Source organism: Ptychodera flava, chromosome 10, assembly GCF_041260155.1.
Source record: "Ptychodera flava strain L36383 chromosome 10, AS_Pfla_20210202, whole genome shotgun sequence".
NCBI classification, from domain to species: Eukaryota; Metazoa; Hemichordata; class Enteropneusta; family Ptychoderidae; genus Ptychodera; species Ptychodera flava.
This window is the reverse complement of record NC_091937.1, coordinates 20,807,361-20,832,973: the sequence shown is the minus strand read 5'-3', so window position 1 is coordinate 20,832,973 and position 25,613 is coordinate 20,807,361. Positions and strand designations below refer to the sequence as shown.

General features: G+C 38.0%; 1 long non-coding RNA gene across 3 annotated transcripts; it reads right to left on the bottom strand.

Annotated features, from left to right (window-relative positions):
* Nucleotides 1–2,398: 2,398 nt before the first annotated feature.
* Nucleotides 2,399–13,876, bottom strand: LOC139142223 (uncharacterized). 3 transcript variants are annotated; one of them, XR_011554320.1, is made up of 5 exons: nucleotides 13,450–13,876; nucleotides 10,893–11,009; nucleotides 9,653–9,892; nucleotides 3,818–3,962; nucleotides 2,399–3,250 (listed from the first exon to the last, which is right to left on the bottom strand). It is a non-coding gene; the product is annotated as an uncharacterized lncRNA (long non-coding RNA). The 3 variants fall into 3 exon arrangements; XR_011554321.1 differs by lacking the exon at nucleotides 13,450–13,876 and adding an exon at nucleotides 13,004–13,442; XR_011554322.1 differs by lacking the exon at nucleotides 13,450–13,876 and adding an exon at nucleotides 13,309–13,437.
* Nucleotides 13,877–25,613: the final 11,737 nt, after the last annotated feature.

The window sequence follows — 25,613 nt, the reverse complement described above, 5'->3', positions numbered from 1 at the left end:
CTGAGATATCTGCGTGAACGAAAAAAGTCATAAAATATGCAAATGAGCAATTAATTAATAAGCCACACCCACCAAAATCTAATCAGATCTAAGTCTCATCATGATAATACCAAATACCAAATTGCATGACATTGGACCTAAGGGTTCTTAAGTTATGAGTGGAACAAAATCTGTCTACGGACGGACGGACGGACAGACGGACGGACAGACGGACACACACACAGACATTGTGGCGACATAGGACACCTTTGGTGCTTCGCACCACGGTGTCCAATAACAAAATGGCTGTCATGCCGGCATATTGGATCATTTCGTGAAACAAATTGACGTGCATATGTATGATATAGGTCAATGTCCTTGTACCAACTTTGAATAAAATCGGTTGAGATGTGCCTGAGTTATGGCTCTGCACATAAAAAAATCGTAACAAAATGGCCGCATGGCAGCCATATTGGATCATATCACAAAACAAATCAATTTGCATATGTATGATTTATGAAGTAATCCTTGTACCAAGTGTGAGTGAAATCGCTCCAGGCATCTCTGAGATATCTGCGTGAATGGACGCACGCATGCATGGACAGACGGATGCACGGACATGGCCAACCTATAAGTCCCTCGGACGGTGTCCATTGGGACTAAAAAAATGACAAGAATTGCCTCAAAATACAAATTTGCATATTTCACTAAAATTTGAACAATTAACCTAACTGAGGTCACCCCAAGTGAAATGCATATAAAATTTCAAAGCAATCAGATAAGCAACTTCAGAGAAATAGATTTTGTGACCAAAAACAGCAAAAAAATACCTAAAATATAGAAATATGCAAATTCTGCACGAGTATCAAATTTCAAAGCAACCAGACAATTTATGTGATTTCAGAGAAGAGCGCAATTGTGATGGATGACGGACGGACGGATGATGGACGGAGGGAGAGATGGGCAATGACGTAAAATCAGCCCATTTGATAAGCTCCGCATTGCTGACAGCAGAGCTAAAAGGCTGACAAACAACAATACATATCCACTCATTAGATTAGCTCTGCTTTGCTGATAGTGAAGCTTAAAAGCAAATTCACCCCAAAAATGCTAAAAGTTGACGGATGACCAACAACAACACACACCTACCAGGGTACACAAGATAGGCTCATTCACACTAACTGCAGAGCTAAAATAGAAAACAGTTTGATTCCTCTCTGTTCTTTTAAAGTTATATCCATTAGAATACAAATAAACAAGTGATGATTACATATATAAATCTCTATTTTTCATAAGCTTGTCTGACTGCTAAAGGTGAATTTTGTTGAAATATTTTCACTTATTGCAACATACACCTTCGAGAAAATGGGACAGGCAACTGCTGTGGTTTCTTTGTGTAATCTTAGTAATATTGAAATATATTAAGTTTATTTGCCAAGCGGTCCCCAACAACAATACTTGGTACTTAACATTGAATCTCATGAACGATCAAACTCATGTTCTGAATATGTACACTTTGCTCTGGCATAGCGCGTTGCGAGTAATGAGGGTCGATGATTGCAAGCAATAGTTTTTATCTCCAAAGCCAACTTCAGATGTAGTTTTGAGCTTTTTTTCTTGATAATGGAATGTGACTTGGTGTGCTGTATTCATAAGTTAGTCCCATTTGCAATAATCTGCAACATTCTCTGTATCCTTTTGTCCACAAGTTGACATTGCCTGAAATCCATATCGCACAAGCTTGAAGATATATCTCCTAGGGAGCCATCATTATTTACAGCCTGGGGCAGAGGAATGTGAAGGGGGTCACTCAAAATATTGAAAGCTATAAGGGGGGTTATTCAAAATGTTGAGAGAAAGAAGGGGGGTTATTCAATTTTTGGTGCAAATGTATTGAAACACCTCTCAGATTGCCTACTTCACACATCAATTTCTACAATTTTTACTCAGTAAAATTACACATTGAAAATACCTCTTAGATTACACCAAACTGCACCGATGCACACTACAATTTCTCAAACTTTTCCATGCAAGGGAGGGGAGCAAGCCAAGCGGACACTTTCCCCATCAGCCCTGCATGTTCTTCAATCTGTACTTTCAAAGTCTACCCTGTCGGATATCCTAGTGAGGACCCTGTTATGATACCCATACATACAACAAAACTGTATGTGTTGTATACTGGTTATAGTGTAACCTTTGACATCTATGTTTTGTTGTGACTTTGAATTTCATTTTGTTGGTTTCACCTTGTTCAACCGTCATGAGATAACCAATGATTATCTCGCAGGGTACACAAGGATTTGAATGGTCTTTCCTCTTGCTGTATTTATGTAAATTGTAGAAATACATGTATTGAAATTTAACTTTTCAAAATTGAGTGTGGGGGTCAGTCAAAATTTCCATGTAAGGGAGGGGGGGGTTACTCAAATTCATCATGGTTTGGGGGGTACTCAAAATTTAGAGTTTCCGACGAAATTCCTCCAACATCTCCTCTCCGACCTGTACTCCGTAAATAATGACAGCTCCCCATGAAATTTGGGCTCCAGTTGCTGTAATTTTTTGATGAATTTTTCACAATTTCTTTTGATATCACTCCAGTTTTTTGTTCTTCTTCTGGAAGCTCATTGGGAAACAAAGTGTATCATACATGTGCACATTGCAATGTTATTGACAAGTATATGTAAATCTGGGTCCTGATTGACATGTACACCCTCTGGAGCAGAAAAAGAAGTTATAATGGAATGTTTATAAACAATCATCACAAGTGACAACTAGCTACAGGTCTGTTACTATACTACAGAGATCACCATGATACTGAGGGGAGGCATGAAATAATAATTGTCTTTTCTCAGTGCTCTGAAAGTTGAATTTTTCCTCTCTATGAGCTGGATATATAATTATATAATTATATATCCAGGTATATAATTATATACCTTCAACAGTTCTGTACTAGCTGTATCTGATGATGCTTAGTATTGAGGGTTTTGTCTGTTAAGTTGGCCACTCTTTATCTGTGGTAGGTGCTATGGTTTAGGAGCCTCTGATCCTAACATACACAAATCTGTGTGCTGAGCAGTGTAAGGGTGCACGTCTCTCCACCATACTGACTAATAGGAAATCCTCTACCAAATGGAGGTGCAATCCCACTGTCTTCATCTTGAGACAACTGTCCCTGGTGGTTGGTTCCTTTCTTTGAATGGTAAATGCTGCCTTATAGTCGGTTTTGGATTTATCCTGCTTCCTCTTCTGCATGGATATACACACCTGTTCCCTAACATAGTAATAATAATAAACTCATGGAAGATAATCATGGACAAATCATGGAAGATAATAATTTCTCTTCACAAAAAGTTAGTTTATTTGTGTGTCACATATCCAAGAATTCTTGTGTAAAGGACCAATAAATTTATTTTTCTCTCCGCTATATGCATGTTTCTCTAACCTAGACATCTAAACCATACTTTTTCCTTCTTGCTCATGTCATATGTAATACAATGTAGATTGGCAACAACCAATGTCCTGCACAGTTTAAGAATGAGGATTGCTGTCACATGCATGTTGTGTATAATTCAGGATGAATTAGTGTAAAACTGATGTACCTACATAGTTGCAGCTGGCAATGTCAATTAAAATACAGAAATGTATCACTAATATTTTTGTGAACCTGTGATTCTAAATAGTATTCTTGTAATTGTAAACATGCTAGACATGTGTATAGCTATAAAGACAACTAACATAAAACACTTTGTGCAAGTTACAAGATACCAGTTCCAGCACATCTTTGCAACAGCCACTTGTGTATATATACTGTGGTGCAAGGACTAAAATGGAAATTTACCTGTTTTTTGATCATTTCCATTCATCTTTCGTAATAATGTCATGATCCAAGTCCAATCCCAAGCCCTCCACTTTGTCTTTAATGCTCTTTGTCAAGGTCAATGGTATTTCTCATCCTTGATATTGCGCAGCATGCACTGCTGATCCTGAATTGTAAACACATAGACTCATGATTACTTATAACTCTTTAAATAACAATGATAACCGGAATGATTAAAATACATTTGGTGATGGGATGTACTACAATGAATTGCAAACACTCTGTATGTCCTTAACCCTAATGATGATAAGCATTACACACATGTAAACATTCTAAATCACGTGTGCATACCAGATGTATTCTCTCATTGGAATATACTTCATCATAACAGTTTTATGGATCCTACGAATGAAGCTACATGTATTGAATGTCTAGTCATGTGCATTTATCATATCATCTGCATTTCACTAGGCAATTCATAGAGTGCCAAGTGGCAAGAAATTTTTTAGCAAATTCAGCTAAATAAGAGAAAATAACTTTACCAAAATGTGTAAGCAATGATTATCACAACAAAGTTACTGATTAAATAGTATGGTAGAGGTGTAATACATTTGATCTACTCAAGAGGGTATTTTAAATCAAAGTGAGACTTGAGTGGACACCGTGGGTCATCAGTATGTATTAGGGAGATGGTGCAGTGGCAAAGAATGTGAAATTTTCAGAAGAGTTACTTTCAGAATGTGCTTAGGAATACAATTCAGAATAACATTCAGACACTCACTATGTGAGATAATATTCTGTATATTCCAGAAGAGTCCTTTCAGAATGTGCTTTGGAATACAATTCAGAATAATATTCAGACACTCACTATGTAAGATAATATTCTGTATAGAAGTAACAAGTCATTGACATTGACATAGTCCCCACTTGTAATAGGAGTATTAGTCTTGATGGGGCAGGGAAATGAGGTCATTAAGAAGTATCACTGGAGTGTATATGTTTAGATCTATGAAGTTATGCATATATATGCATATTCAAGGTCAAAGGTCATCAAGGTCACGTGACATTTTGAAAAAAAAAACCCATTGTATTGCTAATTAATCCATATATGCCAAAATTCAGACCTCTAGCTCTATTGGCTTGCCCACAATTATATATGGGCATAATTAATGAGGTAAAGCATGTGTTGTCATAAGGTCTCCCATCCTACTAAATATAAAGGACATAGCACTTGTGGTTACTTATTTATTGACATAATCGTGTATTTTACGTAAAAGGTTATCGAGGTCACATGACATTTTGTCAAAAAATTTCTATCCTATAGTCTGTCCCTATTTTCTAAAATCATACATTTACCTCTATTGGCTTGCTCAAAATTAGATATGCACATAATTAATGAGGTACAATATGTGGCGTCATAAGGTGTCCCATCATACCAAATATGAAGGGTGTAGCACTTGTGGTTACTGAGTTTTGGACAAATATGTATATTTGAGGTCAAAGGTCACCGAGGTCACGTGACATTTTGTCAAAATAATTGTATTGCTAAGTTATCCCTACATACCAAAAATCAGACCTCTAGCTCTATTGGCTCGCTCAAAATTAGATATGTGCATAATTAATGAGGTACAATATGTGGCGTCATAAGGTGTCCCATCATACCAAATATGAAGGGTGTAGCACTTGTGGTTACTGAGTTATGGACAAATATGTATATTTGAGGTCAAAGGTCACCGAGGTCACATGACATTTTGTCAAAATCATTGTATTGCTAAGTTATCCCTATATACCAAAAATCAGACCTCTAGCTCTATTGGCTCGCTCAAATTAGATATGTGCATAATTAATGAGGTACAATATGTGGCGTCATAAGGTGTCCCATCATACCAAATATGAAGGGTGTAGCACTTGTGGTTACTGAGTTTTGGACAATATGTATATTTGAGGTCAAAGGTCACTGAGGTCACGTGACATTTTGTCAAAATAATTGTATTGCTAAGTTATCCCTATATACCAAAAACCAGACCTCTAGCTCTATTGGCTCGCTCAAAATTAGATATGTGCATAATTAATGAGGTACAATATGTGGCGTCATAAGGTGTCCCATCATACCAAATATGAAGGGTGTAGCACTTGTGGTTACTGAGTTATGGACAAATATGTATATTTGAGGTCAAAGGTCACCGAGGTCACGTGACATTTTGTCAAAAAAATTGTATTGCTAAGTTATCCATATATACCAAAAATCAGACCTCTAGCTCTATTGGCTTGCTCAAAATTAGATATGCACATAATTAATGAGGTACAATATGTGGCATCATAGGGTGTCCCATCATACCATATATGAAAGGTTTAGCACTTGTGGTTACTGAGTTATGGACAAATATGTATATTTGAGGTCAAAGGTCACGTGACATTTTGTGAAAGCGTCTGAGATATCTGCGTGAACGGATGGACTCACATGGATGGACTGACGGACTGACATGACCCAATCTATGAGCCCCTGGACTTTATCTGTGGGGACTAAAAACTGTGTCACTGCATCCTTTTTGCAATATGAATACGATGAGAAACTAAATTTTATTTTTCTTGGCCTTATACATGGGAGTCTATGGACTGCCTTACACATGGGAGTCTATGGACTGTCTTATACATGGGAGTCTATGGACTGCCTTATACATGGGAGTCTATGGACTGCCTTATTCATGGGAGTCTATGGACTTCCTTATACATGGGAGTCTACATGTATGGACTGCCTTATACATGGGAGTCTATGGACTGCCTTATACATGGGAGTCTATGGACTGCCTTATACATGGGAGTCTATGGATTGCCTTATACATGGGAGTCTATGGACTTCCTTATACATGGGAGTCTATGGACTGCCTTATACATGGGAGTCTATGGACTGCCTTAAACATGGGAGTCTATGGATTGCCTTATACATGGAAGTCTATGGATTGCCTTATACATGGGAGTCTATGGATTGCCTTATACATGGGAGTCTATGGATTGCCTTATACAGGGGAGTCTATGGAGGCGAAAACTAAAAAGTCCTCTAACACGGCCAAATTTGATCACATTGTGAAACAAATCAACGTGCATCTGTATGAGGTAGAGTACTATCCTTTTACCAAGTTTGAACGAAATCGCTCCAGGCGTCTCTGAGATATCTGCGTGAACGAAAAAAGTCATAAAATATGCAAATGAGCAATTAATTAATAAGCCACACCCACCAAAATCTAATCAGATCTAAGTCTCATCATGATAATACCAAATACCAAATTGCATGACATTGGACCTAAGGGTTCTTAAGTTATGAGTGGAACAAAATCTGTCTACGGACGGACGGACGGACGGACGGACAGACGGACACACACACAGACATTGTGGCGACATAGGACACCTTTGGTGCTTCGCACCACGGTGTCCAAAAAAGGACTACAAATGTGTATGACAACAGCAGTGTTTCCGCTGCCATTCGCAAGAGCGTGAAATGGCAAATGAAATGTCTGCAGATTGGGAAATATTTTTCAACTATCCTTCGCCAAACTGGTCTGTGCTATTTTCAGGGGGCTGATCGAGAGTGCAGTTAAAGCCGCACTTTTCAATCCCAGGTTCTCGCATTAGTGGAGCTTTCCTCCCAGTCAAACACTTGGCCAGTACGATGTTCGATTTCTATAACATTAATTACACAAATCTGATCTCTACCTTTTGGCACCTTTTGCTAATCCTGCAAACATAGTTTATACAAGCGTTTGATTGACGGTCAGTTTTAAATCGCCAACAGTCACAACAAACACTCGAATTTCCTAAAAAATTGTCTTCTAGTCGCGTTAGACTTTTAATATAACCACAGAGTCCGATCGGCAGCAACTTCACGCTGACCGCTTGGCAGTCTGTCTGCCTTCTTGTGGCCGGGAAAACTAAAAAGTGGCATTTTCTGGAGCGTGTAACCTTGTGTTGACTGTTTGGTGTCCACTAACACAATGAACGCTGCTATAGCTTTGCGTCCTTTTAAAGGGAGGCTCCACCTTTAAAAGGCAGAGAGATTTTTCAACATCCCTGGCTGGTCATTCTTCCTTGCTTTAGTGTGCAGTCTCAGAAAACTATTATAATCAGTAACTTATGAAGTTATATGCCATGCTTTCAGATGGCTGCATGCAATGACCTTGTTATTTTATGACAAGTGCTTTGTAAACAATGCTTTAACATAGTCAGGAAATACTGATTGCAGTATATTTTCAAAAACTAAGCAGACAACAGCAGCCAATGACAGCAAGGGTGGTGAATAAAATGGAAACCAGTGTTTCAAAAACAGTCACCGTAGGACACTACTGCAGCAAACTCAGAGGCAGCTATTAATGAGCACAGTGTGGTAAACTGTCAATTGGATGACGTCCTGAGCCAAACTTCATGCAAATGTTATAACCTATGCAAATACAATGACCCAGGCCTATCCACAAAACAATTACTCAGCATCGCAGGTGACTCTGGACTATCCAGAATACACATACAGGTACCTGCTATGGAAGATGACCCAGGCCTATCCTGAATACAATACAGGTACACATTTTTGAAAATGACCTGGGCCTATCCTGAATACGATACAGGTACAGACTGTTTGTATTAATGATAGGCCTTAGTCATCTCCCATTTTGTATTCTATATAGGCCAGCTGATTCATCATACATGTACATACTGTGTGCATGTATGTGTATTGGCTTAGGCCATCCTCCATTGCATATATTATGTGTATTGTGGATATATGTCTGTGCCATCTTCCATACCATGTGAATGCATTTGGATTGAGGATAGGCCCGGGTTATCTTCCATACTGTGTACATGTATTTGTGGATATAGGCTGGGGTCACCTCCTGCCATGATGTGTACACGTACTGAGTAACACTGTATTGTGGATAGGCATTGGTCATAATATTTGCATGAAGATATGCCCAGGATGTTGTCCTGTTGAATGTTTACTACGCTGAACAACAAGCAGCACACTGCGACATGCTAAGTCGTGTTCGAGTACAATTAAGCAAAAAAGATAATTGCACAGGTTGTCCGCAGAGTTGCAGGGTAGTAGTAGTTACAAAAAAGAAAGTGTACCAGGAATAGTTTGTTGAATTTCCATGACTAGTGTTTTAATAAGAGAAGAGTCAGCTTTTTTTTTCTGTAAGACATATAAAGTGGCCAGACAGGATATTTTAAAATACATGTATACACCCAGTTTGATTTTGAAACTATTAAGCATTTACTGCTTGGAGTACACCTTCTTTAAGTGAACAGTTGGTTTAATAATCAGACTCTGTGATTGGAGAACTGAAAGCACTTGATGATTGAGGCAGAAGCTATGGATCTTTCAAAGGAAACATCTTGAAGTTACCCTGTCAATGATGCAATACTTGTAATACATCTTGATACATTTACAAAAGTGCAAAATTAAGTCACATAAGTGTGTGGCACACAGGAAATAAAATTTGTTGTGAATGTTATTAAGAAAGCAGTTTGTTCCATAAAAAATAGTTGTTTATTTTCATTGCCACTAATTATCAGTCGGTCAGGATGAGTCCTACTTAAATTTTTAAATCACAAATGTCCAATGGACCTGGTAATGTATTACCTTGAATAGAAATGATTATTGGACCAGTTTAATGTCATCTTGCCACTGTAGCAACTGATAGGACCCACCTGAGTATATATATACAACTGTCAGTTGGATAAAAATCATAAATGCAATTACATGTAATTTTGATGGCTATAGTTCTGGCTAATCAATTTTGGTCTCAATTAGCCAGAATGGTTTAAGGGAAAATTTACCCAGTGGAAACACTGAACAGTGTAAGTACAAACCTGTGCCACAGCAAGGACCCATTGTCTTAGGAAAGTAAATATATTGATGAAAGATTCCCTCAATTCCACAGGTTTTTGCTCTGCATTGATGACAACAACATCATCTCTGTTCAGTGTTGGCTCTCTGCATAGCCACACACTGTGTATATGCTTTGCAATGGAGGATGGTATTGTCACTATGTTGCTTTTCACCTGGTTGTCATTGCCCAGTATGCACTGCCTCAGCAAGGGATCTTGAATCTGATTGGGTGAAAAGAAACATTAACTTGAATCATGCAATGTAAATATTATCTCCTGCAAATTGCTGACATAGTTTACATCAGTTCATTCTAAAACATGGCTTTTTATATGCAAGATAAGACAACTTGATTGTTTATGACTTCTGTAATTTTAATTAAACCTTCCATCACTGGTATAACTTTGCCTAAACCCATTGTAATCACTGGTGATTGTGGACCTTTTTAAAGGAACAGGTACATAATGTAGGTCAAGACGTGTATTCAAGCAAGTAGCAATATCTTTATATATTTATTTCAAAGAAAGACCAACAGGAACAAGTCACATTAACAGGCTCCATAAAATAAACATAATAATATGAATGCATGAAGTACAATAAACAATAAACAACAAACAACAAACTATATGAAACCATTAAAAATGTACAAATTTAAGCATGGCATTCTGACCAAGCATCTGAAACTTTGACAAGATAAAGTGTTGTCAATGGCAGGGTTGGAAATGCACGATTCATTTAAAGTAGCCATACATCTTTGAAGAGCCAAGTACCTAAAAACATCGAGTTTTATACTGCGAGTTCTTGTACATGTAGTTTACTGAGAAACATCAAAATTAATATGAAACATGATTGGGACAATCATACATATTATTCACATATTTGTATTAAATATAAATAATCTCCAATGATAAAGAGGCTAAAGGTTAAAACGCTTGCAGAATTATCCATTATTATTTCAGCTGTAAGGATGCTATGTTTGAAACAGAAGAACTTCATGAATTTCATTTGCACTTGCTCTATTTTGTCCTGTTGAATTTTTTGCCAAGGAGATCACACTACAGACGCATATTCTGAAATACTTACATGTATTAAAGTTACGTAGAGAGCATTGAGGGAGTTGATGTTGAAGAAAGTATTACAATTCCGCCAAATAAAACCGAGCATGTGAAAAGCTTAACTGATAACGAACGAGACATGTGCAGGAAATTGAAAATCAAATCTTACCTGATGAAGGATTTTGTCAAAGAGCAGTTATCAATCTTTTGATTCTTGTTCCTTCTAAGTTTCACATACATGTACCTCTGAGGCTTTACGACCAGGTTTCGCGAGGTATACTAACAGCTGTAGGCAAATGTCAACGAATACAATGAATTAGAATCTTGCAGATAGTCCTATTTCTCACCGTCTGTACAATGGATACTCAACTTTCTAATCATAGAAGCTATGATATATGGGTCAAAAGATCAGTAAAATCATACACTCATTCATTATGTATTACCATGCTATAGACATCTCATTTAATTGGTGGAGCAGAACCATGTGACTGACCACAAATACACAGTATGTAATGGTTTGTTTTGATGTCCATGAATATAAATAATGCTGCTAACATTGTGACTTTTCATCAAAAATGTAAATTGTCAATTGTACAAAGATCATAATCAATCACAAAAACAAAATGAAGCACTTGTGGCCCAAGTTATACATTTTTTTAAAAATCTCCAGATTTGACAAATTTTTAGGGTGGCCATGACTGTGCATTGCTTATTACATGCCTTGATGTGAGTGCAAATCAATGAATTGATTTGAAAAGGAACATCCGGGGAGTTAGGGGGTCGGTGAACGATGTACTGACTGGTTTCCATGGTTACCAAGGCCAGTGAAGCCCTACAATGTTTTCGACATCTAAGTAGACCCTGAATGATAGATGTAAAATATACATGTGCACACTTCTATTTTGACCTTCGTTAAAATCCGTTTGATGCTGGTCAATAATGGTAAAACTGTTTGAAAATGTCCAGCATATAACTAAATGTCATACAGCATTTATATTCAGAGGCATGTAATAAAAATATTGTTGCCTGAATACATGGGTTTATGTGCCCTCGCAGCAGGAAACGATTTGCCATCCTGGTGTCTGGCAAATTGTCACCTGTTCTCTGGCACATAAACCCATGTATTCAGGCAATATTGCACAAGTTCTGGGGCTCCGTTGTCTTTCACATGGGAAATTTTTGTAAATCTTGATGATTTTCTAGGGTTTGTTGGTAATATCATGGAAATAACAGGCTCTGCCCCGACCATTAACGTTTATCTATAGGCTTTGGCAAGACTGAAAGCCAAAATAAGCTTGCTCGCTAAGCCTTGTAAATTCTTGACTTTCCTCTCGCCCTTGGCCATAAATGAATAATAATGGTCAGAGCATCACCCATTATTTCTATAACATTAATTACATTAATCATTAATAATATTGTTAAAATATCTGTGATAAGGGCATTTATGTACAAGAAATTAAATTTTGGAATTTCACCAAATGCACTACATGGATTATATGTGGCCTCTGTTCATTTACCTGCCAGCCTTTCCCCTGAACCGGAAGTTTACAAGGTCCCGTTCGATTGATTTCCCTGAACGCTACATGTAAATAATAATTGTAGAGCGGACTTTCAGACCTTCAGAATGAAAATGATTATCAAATCTGTGACTCCATGAAAGTTAAATATGCAATAATTTGCAAGTTAAATATTAACTATGCACACACCGGAGTTTTTATACACCAGTTTAGCATGGAGCCAGAAATGGTATTTGTTCCTAGCTCCATGAGTGTAGGTAAGGAAACTGTGAACACACACTCATGCTTACGATCCATGATACTGTACAGCATGTAAACCATTTACTTGACAAAAATTTCGTCAGTGCATGCACTGTCCGAACATAAAGCATACGGGCTCGGCACAGCTGCTTCCGATCCCGTGAGAACAAGCTTGATCTCACCATGGAGGTAATCTCTCCTTCTACCTCCATGATCTCACAGTGTGACCTCTATCCGTATGATACCTCCTGGCCGCTGATGCCATATCGTTTTAATCAAACATCTCTGTACAGTACACTGAATCGCCAGCGTATGTAATGCAATTCAGCTCCCGTACGTATGTACGTGTACGTGTTCCACATATGAAAAAAATCTAAGACACGAACACGAAAAAAGAACGTGTGTGACTAAGCAAGTACACTACGTAGCCCTGCGTACAGGTCTGTATTCCCGGCGTTACGGCCTCCGCCACGCCTGAGACCTGTACGCACGGCGATACTTATACAGTGAATCATCAAGTTACCTCAGCTGACGAAAGGGGTAAAACCCCCAGCTCTGCGTGGCAGCAGGGCAATGTTTTACCGGCGTTATAAGGCGGGAGGCCGTATAACCCCGGTAAAACACAGTCCTGCCACGCACAGCTAATATACCCATGCCGTGAATAACCTTCGGTTTCGTGCAACGTTCACTCTTTCGATCCTCGGCGGTTCTAGCGTATGACCATATGTTGACACAACTGTCACACCACATATGATCGACTATACACCGAAATCAGTGCAATGAATATATCAAATTCAGTCAATTCGAGTATAATATGATCGAGCGTACCTCTGCGTGGCAGGGCTGTGAGTCAGTGTGTTCACCGTCCCTCCACCCACGAGGGACGGTGGTGTGTTGAACACACAGTCGACTCGTGGCACGCACGCACAGCTACTAACATATTTTAATTGGCAGTACAGAAGTACTTACGTGGGAGGATGGACTTCACAACTCGAGCAAATAAGTTATCATCAGAGCTGTTACCCTACAACGGTGAGACTTGGCTTGAGTACGATGTAGCCTATACGGCGCCGCGTTGAGTTAACTTTCGCCGAGGCCAAGGGTTTCATTCTGCATCCACAGTACCGGTCACCGCGCCGACCGTGTGCGGTCAGCGAAACATAGGTCCGCTTTACACATGTATATCCTTCCATGACAAGCAATCAAGTACGCCATTCTCAGCTTTATTTCGACAATACGTCAACGAAACTGAATGTTCAAATTTTACAGAATGCTTTATACAATACAAACCAACACTTCTAACACATTAAGCTTTCAATTGTAGTGTTAATTTAGCTTCGCTACACTTCGCGACACTTGTTCTCATTTGCATACAACTTTGTATATCGCTTCTTGCACTAGATGCTCGGGCCAAATTGGCGATTAAAAGATTACTGATACAACAAAGAAAATTCTCGCCACCGGAACACACAAAAGCATCATGTAGGGGCCTACATTCCAGTTAATACACAGAAAGTCATGTCACTCTACGGCAATATTCAAGGGCCTCATTAAAAGTAAACCATTGAGGTACATTAGAACGTGCAACAACAAAAATGATTTTACACAGAAAGTGACATACTGTGGTAAAAAAACCGGCAAGACCGACAATACGAAAAACGGGAAACAGAACACATCATGGGGGAAGAGTACGTAAGAGAAGAAGGCAAGTTGAACAACGAGTAGCAGACAAAACCAAGGAAGAGAGTTTATTTTTCACAACAACGATTTCCATACATCATAACTAAGAGAATAAAACATGCTCTGAAAAGTGGTGTGAATTTGAAAATGTGTTTAAAGAATCTGTTTTCAAAACAACTGATGATCACATACAAAATAATTAGAAACACAGGCAATACCAACTTAGAAATTACCAGAACTCACAATACCACCAAATGTCCTAACTTCGAATAATATAAGCAAACTTAATGACTATCAGACCGTTTGTTAAAGTCTCATTATATATCAAATTGTCATTGTTCCAGATGTACTTCTTTATATTGTGTAACAGTTTGATTATCTTGATGATTAAGTGTTTGGATTAATTTTAAGCCTTGCGAATCATGCAGTTTTCAATCTTTGTGGGTTTGTTTGTTTGTAGAGTTTTTGTGTTCATAAAATGTGTGTGTTCATAAAGTTTTTGTGAATCCGACATTGTTTGCAAAAGAGCCAAGTTTTAATTTGTGTGTATTGTGCCATTGTTTTTATTTTGGTCATATTATTTTTCTATCTTTTTTAGCTTTGTTGCGTTTACTATATTTTTGCTGTTATATGTTGTGACCTCTTGCCTATCATCTAGGGGGTATCTACGGAAGATGCACTTGTCTTTAAAAAGGGGGTTAAGTTTAACTAAGAAGCTGAGGATTTTGTACAGGTCGTTTTTGTAAACCGTACACATTATAGCTTTCATATTTTGACACTGAACAGTATTAAACATCAATACAAATTACCAATAATGTCGTACACAGATCACTCCAATGTTATATTCAGAAAGAGGATATATTATTCAGACGACTTACAATCATTAACAGTCGTCATGTATCGAAAATTCGCAATTTTAAAAAATAAATGTCAATGGACTCAACAGTTTCTTCTTGATAGATCCCTAGTGCTAAAAACTATACCAGAACCTATTTTATTTTAGAAGCTATTAAACAATGAGGCATAAATTTGGCAGATATACTTAATTCATGGAAATTATCAAAGCGCCTTTGTAAAACAATGAACCACCAAAAATGTTCCTTCATGTCCAAGAAATATCTTTAAACCTTAGTTTAAAACGTGCTTTATGAACAAAAATGTCCATCGTAGGAATGTTGGCCGCCATATTTGCTTATGCAAATTAACCAAGAGCCTATGTAAACATCATACCTCAAACATTGTTTCTTCATGCCCAAGAAATATACTTTAAACTTTAAAATAACTGATATAGCTTGTTGGTGTTGTTGCTGTGCATCTTGTTTAATACGTGGTATATGACCGAAAATGTCTTTTGTTAGAATGTTTGCCGCCATATTGAAATTATGCAAATTAAGGAAGTTAAAATATCAAACATTATATCACCAAATTGATCCCCCCTGCCAAATAAGTAATGATAGGCTTTAAAATCACTGAAATAGCTTGTTTAACATGTAATATATGGCCAATACTGTTATTTTGTTGGATGGGAGGCAGCCATGTTTGATTTATGCAAATTAGACATATTTCCCAAAGGGTACCTCTCCAACATCCGTTCTGAAGAAAGAAATTTGTTGCAATTTGTAGTGGGTCTAACCCTATTTTGTAATGGGTCTAACGACATTTTAAATGGACTAAAATGAAGTAACATCATGAATCTTGTCTCTGAAATATAACCACTTACTAAATCAATGTCCAAAAATGATGGAACGAGGATTCAATATACTTAAAAGAGAACATAGATTGAGAAACAGTGAAACGTACCATCACACACCTTACTTTGCGGTATGGACGTGGTTGGGGTTTGTTGTTTTGTGTTTTTTCTTTATTTTCGTTAGAGTTGTGCTTCTCTGAATATCAATTTTGTACGATCAAATATTTTGAATAGATTCGGGTAAATTCTGCTTTATTTGACACCAAAGTTGTGACAGCTATGAAATCCAAGCTCGCACAAGTTATGTTGCCGGTTGAAGAAGTATTATCGGTATTAACTTGTGTACGTTATCGATATCAGTTCAGGAATCCCGGTTAAACGCTGGGCGCCTCTTCATATTGGTATGACCGTTCCTCTTTGATGAATGCAGACAAACCATAAGAGACGTACGTCTTACTTACATTCACTCTTTTTGCAGACTGTTCCGCCGAGAGTCAGAAGACGGAACGACGTCTGGTGCCATTTGCCACTTGGCGGTATTCATGTCCATGGCAACATGGTATTTTAAAGGGTCTGATGGTTCGCCGGGTCCCCAATCCGTGAAACCTACTTCTATGCCCCACACAGTTCTGAAAACACCCTCTTCGATGTAATCAATTACACCAAGGCGCACTTCTTGTACGTAGCTACATAAAATATGATACGAAATAGTTTTTAGTCTGTGTGTGAAGTCATGTGACAGTTGTAAATATATAACATTATAAAACAACTCATTTCGACAATCAAAAAATGAAATATTAACACGATACAGGTGAATAAAAGGTGGTGTTGCACCAGCGCATTTTGTTTAAAATCGCTTTTTTGCAAAGATTCAGTCAATTTTCATTGATTTGTTAACCGAATATTCAAACATTGGTTGCTTTTATCTTTTAGCATGGCACACAGTCATATGTTCGGTGAGAAAGAAGATACATTTATGCAAATTTATGTAAATCACCCTATTTGCTGGATACCAATAACAATATTTCAACACACTTTAACTCCACTCTGGCCTGATCAAATTATGTGAACGTTTCACATAATGTACTTTACATGCTATATAACTAAACGACAATTTTGTTTGGCACTGAAGTCCTTACATTTTGAATGAATGAATGGATAGATGGATGGATGAATGAATGAATGAATGAATGATGTTTTATTCCCAAAATGTTTTTTTCAGAGAAACAAGAAATTGTACATTATTTTAGTACATGAAAAAAAAAGAGTGCGGCAAAATAGTTTTCCAGCAACATGTCGAGTCCCTCCAAATAATAAAAATCACTTTAGTTTTGCCTATTAAGATTTTAATCATTTTTTATTTTTTAAATGTCAGTCTCTAAATCCGTGTGTTTTAAGATGAGACTAGAATATTTAGAATAGATAATGCAAAAGAAAATTCTATTCTATTCTATTTCTACATATAGTAAATGAGATATTAAATTTCACAGAGTGATGTCAAAGTTTCTGACTTAAATTATTTGTACATTCATACCAAAATCGAGTTTTCGTGCCTAAAATATATTCCCCTTCATCTTCGAGTAAAGTATAAGTACATGTACCATTCTAAATTTTAGATTCTTAGCTTTTTTAAAACATGTAATGCGGGCGCTTTCATGTCATCTTGCTGTGAAAAAAGTGGGTAGGTAAAAATGCTACGACACCTTAACTTTTACATACCTGGTGAAAAGTCCACGTAAACTGGCTACATGAGCATTTTCGGCACTGTCGGTAATGTCGGCAGGATACCCAAGCTTTTCCGTGATACAATAAGATACTTCAACCAGGTCTTTCTCTTCAACCGTCTCGTAACAGTATCCATCGAAAGCATTTTCACAACCTAAAAATCAAAGCCGGGGGTATCTTTTAAAAAGTCCAGTTTGTTAGAAAATGATAAATGGTAACAATTGCTTAATACACACTGTGCCTGCAAACTATTTTAATGTTATTTTTTGCATTTCCATACTATACATTTAATATACTGTACACATTAGTCGAAGAAGCCTCTACTACTAATTTTTTGTCGGTTTAGTTCTGTTTAAAAAAAACACGTTGTATTGATGAAAATACGTAATGTTGTATTGTTTTTTCACTTTTCCCGTGCTAGTTTTGCAGCAGCATAGCATTATAACAGTTTAAAATCTAGCCCTTTGGTCTACTATAAATGAGCTGCTTCATATAACGTACAATTGCAATTCGTGGCAAATGAAAACCGTCGACTTTAGAGCTTGAGATTACTTACTTTTGCATATTGGTGGCGCTCTGTCCCAATATCCCTGTCCACAAGTAATTGTGGAAGAACCATCCATGACGTAACCAGGGTCACACTCAAATGTAAGAATATCTCCCAGATTGGCCGGAAATGAAATCATCGGATCCGTCGTTATTCGTCCATGGACAGGTGCATGTACCTCATCACAAGAAACCAAATCTGAAACATTGGAAAGGATTGATAGGACCCGGGGCATGTAAGTTTCTTCAGCAGTTTAGTTGGGACGTTACTAGACACAAAGCCCAAAATGATCACGCGTGATTGCAGCTGACTTGCTTTTGATAACGAAGATGAAGTGCGTTGTTGACCTATGGACACTTACTCACTGCCAATCTTTAACGCAGCTTTTTCTTCTTTTTATTTCGTAAGGTAATAGATGTAAAACAAATTAAAACGAACTCAAATCTAAATGCAATAATATGACATACTTCTTTTACAACTGCGAATGCAATCGATTGCATATATGAATAAATGAATATGTTTTCCATTTTTGTGATTTTTGTGATCGATCGAAATTTTATTTTATCAATATACAGAAGCAGTATGCTAGGAAAACTGTTTATACCTGTGAAATTGGAATTATATGGACTGATTTAGATACATTTAGAAAATTTTAATAAAAATGAAAAATACGGACAACATAGAACTAGCGAAAAAGAGATACCAAAGACCAATGTCTAACAGTAGGTTCACGAGTGCTCGCTGTACGTATAGTTGATATCTATTCACTACAAAAGGAGTAAGGTGCCTGGCTCAAGTGTACAAAGTCTTGCACTCACCATTCTTCAACAGTGAGACCGGTACCCTTACCACCGCCCCACGGTGTGCTTCCCAAATGCTTTGAATATGCATCTTTAACATCATTGATGACGTTACACTAAGTCTAATTACAAGGATCATTTGTAAATTGCTACTATTTTATCATACGATTTCGGGTTTGTTCGAATTAAAACTAATATTGCAAAATTACCTTATGTTTTGGTACGTCCATAGTTTGTCTTGATGAACAGTTTCACTGGCAGCCCTCTGACTGCAGTGGGTCAAAGCTTTATTTACAGCACAAGGCTCTTTTAGAATAATCGTAAATACTTGCAATCAAAGTGTGATATAACGCAATTTAAAATTTCGACAGTTGAAATAAGAGGAAAAAACACAATAAGAGAAAAATCAAAATCCTAACATTGGAAAATCAAAAACAACGATTTTTTGCGAAACTATTTATAGAATTAAAGGCACGTAGATGGTACTGATGGGAATCAACGTTCGCCTGCATCTGGTCATTCTATTACCTTAGTTCTGCAGACAGTCATCATCAACAAGCGGTCAAGAGCCCCGTTGAATTATATCAAAGAATGCTATATTCAAATGTTGGTTAACATGATGTATTTAATTACTTGTACGAATCTTTAGCATTGTCTATGTGGAAATTGAACAGAACAAATGATGCATTTATGTTTCTTAAAACGTAACCCGTTAAGGGCTGGGACAGTCAATACGTCCGGTCTCCCTTTTCTAGCCAAATTCCTAAGTGTTTTTTCTTTCCAGTTATCAAGAATCTTACTTCGATGTTGCCACTTTTGATCGACATCGAGGTCAACTTCAAACGAAAACGATTATTAGTGTCTGAACAGTTTCTTAAAGAAAGGTACCTGATGGTCGGCTTGGCTCTATAAGGCCAAAAAAAAAATGTTTCTGGTCAGCGCGCGCGTCACTTGAACAACAGCGCGTCACCCTTTTTTTTCCTGATTTGTGGCCGGCGGCTGTGGCAAACTACATACTGATTACTATAACACCAAACCAAAACGGCTGAAGAGAAAGAGAAAATTCTTTGGGGCACATGATCAGTGACTGCATGAACAATTTAAATGTTACTATATTGATAAAACTGTAAAACTCAGTGTTCTCCCCAGACCATAGCGGTCCCGCTACGCTTTCGCCTCTCCCCGTACGCTTTGATTCTCCCCGTTACGCTTTCAAATAGTCCCGCCATCCTTTAGTTCACACGCTTTGCGTAGCTACCAGCCGATGCATGCATTGTCTACACATTAGCGCTCACTGCAACTTTCAACCTGGTGGAAGGTGTGAAGTATAGTATGCATCAGATAAGTTGTCCGTAAGTGTTGAGAGGAACGTTAAAACAATAGAAGAATCGGCTGGGTTGTTCACAAATTTTCATTCCAGAACGACTATTACGACCAACAAAGACCAACTCAGTATACATCGCGGACAAGTGTTCACAGAGGTAGGCGGTGTAGCACTAGCAGGGCCTTTGATCACATTCCCATGCTTTGATCAACGAAATGGATCGCAAAAGAAACAAGAGCTAACTGGTGAGGTTGATTATGATTGTACAACGATGAGTTTTGTCCTAGTACGATCACGATCGCGATCGAGTTCACATTGCATAAATTTCAATATGGCGGCGGCCATGTTGGTCGACGGGTTTATAACGTGTGGACATTGATACTCCAGGCGTCGCGTGTAATGCCACTCCGACACGTCCTCTGAAAGATTTTACACCTGATTTTCGAGGGATTCTAGTCGTACTTAGTTCATGTCTTGTGATCATCTTGTTGGTATTTTTAAAATCAAGAATCGAACGACGATGTCCAGTGGCAGTAGAAGTTATGGGGGGGGCGCTGGTTGAAATCTATCCCCGTGATAAAAAATTATTCGCGGTGTTTGTCGTTCAAAAATGATATTAAAACTCAATTACATTTGAATTGTGTAAAGCTTAAACTTGTGAATTTTCCTCTTTGTTGGCAAGTTTTGACAATTTATTAGCAATATATGTATTATAATGAAACTCCAATCAGACGAACCATTTCTTGCTCTCAAAGTTTCAATCTGAATCTTCTGTTTTAATTGCAATTGTAATTACAATACTGTGATGATTTATTTAAGTGTAATAAAGAGTTTCCATGATGTTCAAACTGCACACTTGTGTGTTACCATTGCATTTTGTTGTGAGTGTACATGTATGTGTGGATGCATGTGCAAGCTTACATCCATATGCAAATATAAATTAATGATATGCAAATGATTATGCAAATTAGCCGCTACGCTTTGGCGCTTTAACTGACCCTCCTCCCTCCCTTGAGGAGGAGAAAAAAGAAAAAAAAATCCGCGTCGCCGCACCATTTTTTTAAGAAAGGCCTGACCAGAAACATTTCTTTTTTTTTTTTTGGCCTAAGTCTGCAATTTTGTTTGCATGTTACACCTGGCTGTTACCGGCATGGTCTTTCATAACTGGCTTGGCCTTGCGGACTTCCGAGAACGAACGAAATACCAAAGAACATTTGTTGAGCATGTGAACCTGGTGTTTACACTTTCTAATAATTTTTGGTCGCCGGTCACAAAATCTACGAGAGACTGGGACAGATAGACAGACAGGCAGACAGACAGACAGACAGATAGATAGCCCGTAGGATAGACAGAGTCAGCCAGTCTGAAAGACAGGCACAGACAGACAGACAGACAGACAGACAGACAGACAGACAGGCCAGTGGCACTGACTGACTGACTGACTGACTGACGCCGATTTGATACAGAGAGATTTCAAAGACAGGTAGAATGCTGGACACAGCGACACAAACCCGGTGGTCCTGAAAAAAAAACATTTTTACCTTTTCTTCTTTTACAGAGAACTGGATATCGTCCGTAGCAGTATCTATCCATCCACTTTCCTCCTAGGCCTCCACCAAGGACAACACAGTCTTGGCGAAGCGATACACTCCCGTCATTAGGTTCGCCGTACAAGAAATTCGTATAGGGGGCTTCATCGTTCATAATGGTTTGAAATGAGCCTTCGGTGACGCGATCATGGATGCCGATCCAAACTGTATTTCCGCCTCTGTGATTTGTGAACCATAGAGCAGGAGATTCATTTTACGAGCCTGTAGCGGTTCACAACTAAGAAAAAGCAATGGAAGTACACGCAAGATACGAGACGCCAAATGTAGAACAATTAGTTTACAAAATCACACATTTTAAAGAGATGGATCAGGTGGAAAATGTATACCGAGATGAAAATTTCAATACATACATACATACATACATACATACATACATACATACATACATACATACATACATACATACACACACACACACACGTACGTACATACATACATACATACATACATACATACATACATACATACATACATACATACATACATACATACATACATACATACATACATACATACATACATACATACATACATACATACATACATACATACATACATACATACATACATACATACATACATACATACATACATACATACATACATACATACATACATACATACATACATACTGTTATGGAAACGGTAATGAATACGTGGCTAGTAGGCCTAGATTGCCAATGGATGATGCCATTGTGGTGCTATGATGACTGTTGTTCAGGATGTCTTGGAAGGTTCAGGAATAGGAGTTTTCGATCATATACTTGATCCAGAATAACCAAGATGTCATAATTTAATTTGGACGCCAATTTAAAGTACGTTCTGGAGTCACGTGATTAGCCAGAAATTGCTGGAAGAAGGCGTGTTCTGAGTTAGTTGGAGTCTGGCCGTCGTCGGAATGGTCCGCTGCCCTAAGCTCTGCTCTGTTTTTACCTAGTTTTGCCTCTTTCTACTTTCATAGTCAGCCCAAGGTCTCCCGATCGCAAAATCAAAGTGCTGACTAGCTGAGAAGAGGGCAATAGCTTAAGTAAGTCTACGGCAGGGCAACGTGTACGTGTTTGCTGTGAAGACCTCCGCTTGGGCAGGCTTGTTGTCACGCTACCGCAGAGTCAAGTTGAGTGGGCCGGGTAGAGAGACTTGTCTCATTGGTGGCAGCCAGTGGGATGCCGAAGCTTCGAGCTTTTTGGATTGGCGCAGTCTGAAGTCGGATTATCGATGTATAGGTGACTTTTTTATATTGTCAGTAGAGGGCCACTGAGACGGTCACATAAAAATGGGCTCTGGGCACATAACTCCTCACTGGATCTGATTCAATCGGATCAGCGCAGACCCTCTGGCGTCTATTTGTCATCAATTTTATTTTGTGTTTGAGAACCGCATATAGTCTGGTGCCGAAATACAAAACCTAAACGGTTTGGCCACACAATGGTTCTTGGGGGTTTCTGTATCTTCAAAGCCTACTAAATCAGGATCTGCATGAGTCCAATCTTGCATCCTTGGGCATTTAATATATTCAAGATGGCCGCCAAGATGGCTGTTAAAACATAAATTGTAATATCTCAGCTCTATGAGATACTATGAAAGTGATTTTGGTGTTATTAGCCACGTAAACTGGACCAAGGAATTCATTTCTTTCATATCCCAACATGTACAACTCTTAATTTGCATATAAATCCAGGATAGCTCCCAAAACGGCCTCCAAAACATGTAAATGTCATATATCAGTTCCACGAGAGGCTGTTGGAGTCATTGTGGCCTCCTTTGCCATGTAAATCGGGTTAAGGAACTCATATTTTTCATTGAATGACATGTCAAACACCTAATTTGGATAAAAATCCAAGATGGCTGCCAAAACGACCTCTAAAACAGGTTTAATGTAATCTCTCTCTCAGCTCAATGAGCAGCTGTTGGAGTCATTTTTGTCTCCTTTGCTAGGTAAATGGGGTAAAGGAATTCATATCTTTCATTGCTGTTATGTATAACCCTTAATTTGCATAAAAATCCAAGATGACCCCCCCATGCCTGTTTCAGTATGTAACGATTCATATCTCAACAAAGTCAAAGAATTGGTATCTTTTGGTATAATTGCTGTAAAATCAACCATGAAAATGTGAAATTGATATGAACAATCCAAGATGGCTGCCAAGCAGGTTTCCTCAACAAATATCAAGGTACATGTATAGCTTAGCTGAAATTGCATCGCATACACAAATACATCAGGTGTTCAAGGCTGCAGGATAAGTTTCTTTCTTTATATACATCGTAGAATATTTCGTTGAAAGCCAAAATGGTCATCCAATATCAGCAATGGCCACAGAAATGAATGTCACAAAAACATTGAATCGCATCTCGCAGAGTTTCATTTCTTTTTTCTGAGCTGGAAAACATTTACTTCTAATCGAGGTATTATATCCCACATTGTCGCTATAAGGTTGTCTAAAGCATTACACTATATCTTAATTCATCAAGCATCTTCGACACAAGGTTGTATGTGTCTGTTTGATAGGTCATGGAATTCACATTTCCACTCATACAAAATGTCAAATCATCCATTTCCATTAAATTATAATGAACTGTATCTTTCTAGACAACATGGAGAGTCACTTGATCGTTTGCCAATAAACCACGACAAATGAGCTTCAGTTATTGTAGGCGAATTTACTAAGCATGGCTTTACGCTCGCATAAAAGTGACTTGTGTGGTCATCTTTGAGCCAACCTGAGCCATCTGTCTTGTTTATCTCTGCACCAACTTAGTCACTCAGATCATTTTCAGGATGATCTTTAATATTGCTGCCCTTTAAATATATGACCGCAAGTGAGTGTGACAAGGGCCTTCTTTGAATGTCTTTATCATTGCAGGCACGATTTTCTGTTTCGACAATGAAGATACTTGTCTTTTGCCACTTTTGACGACCAGGTTTCATGTCATCCGTCAGACGTTGTACCCTAAGCTTTGCAACCATCATGCTGAGAACAAGTCTATACTTTCTGCTATAGTGTCATTCATAGGGCAGCAGGAATACCAATCTCTTGCGTTTGACACCAATGCAAAGCACTTTGAGCAGTTTGATTGCATTACAAATACCCAATTTTTGATTAGTAAGATGAGAGTTGCATTTTTACCGATCAATCATTCTCAAGACCATGTGTATGGTCATGTTTTATTGGTCGCATAATTTGAATCTCTAGTTATGTAACCTAAAAAACAAAACTTTCAAGAACATAACAAAAAGAAGTTTATCTTATATTACTAATAATGGTGTTACCCGTCTCTATTTACTGACTAGCATGCGAGACCAATTTTTGCGTCTTCGGATACATTTGAAGGATCAATTGTATATAAACTGTACAATTCAACATATCAAAAATGGAGTCAAAACATCATCGATGCATCGACACTTTTCCAGGATAAATTTTATGTATGCCTATGTCGGTATCATGATACTCACATTTTGCTTACCGCGTAGTTGTTTTCCCCTTGGCTTCTGATGTCAGCCAGCTGGCCAACATTGTGATACTGACAAGTCCACAGCGCTTTTCTAAAAGACCGTAGGCCGGTAAATATCGCATAACAGTGGTCACCGAATACTGGGACACATCCTACGACGTGGACAAAAAGTAAGTCTTCCTTTAACAATTAATTTCTCATGCAATGATAGACATTGCTTAAGTAAAGTACACCATGCAAAGACTAACTCCAGAAGATTTCGAATACAAAAAATGTGTTCTTCCACAAGCTTAATTCAAATCAATAA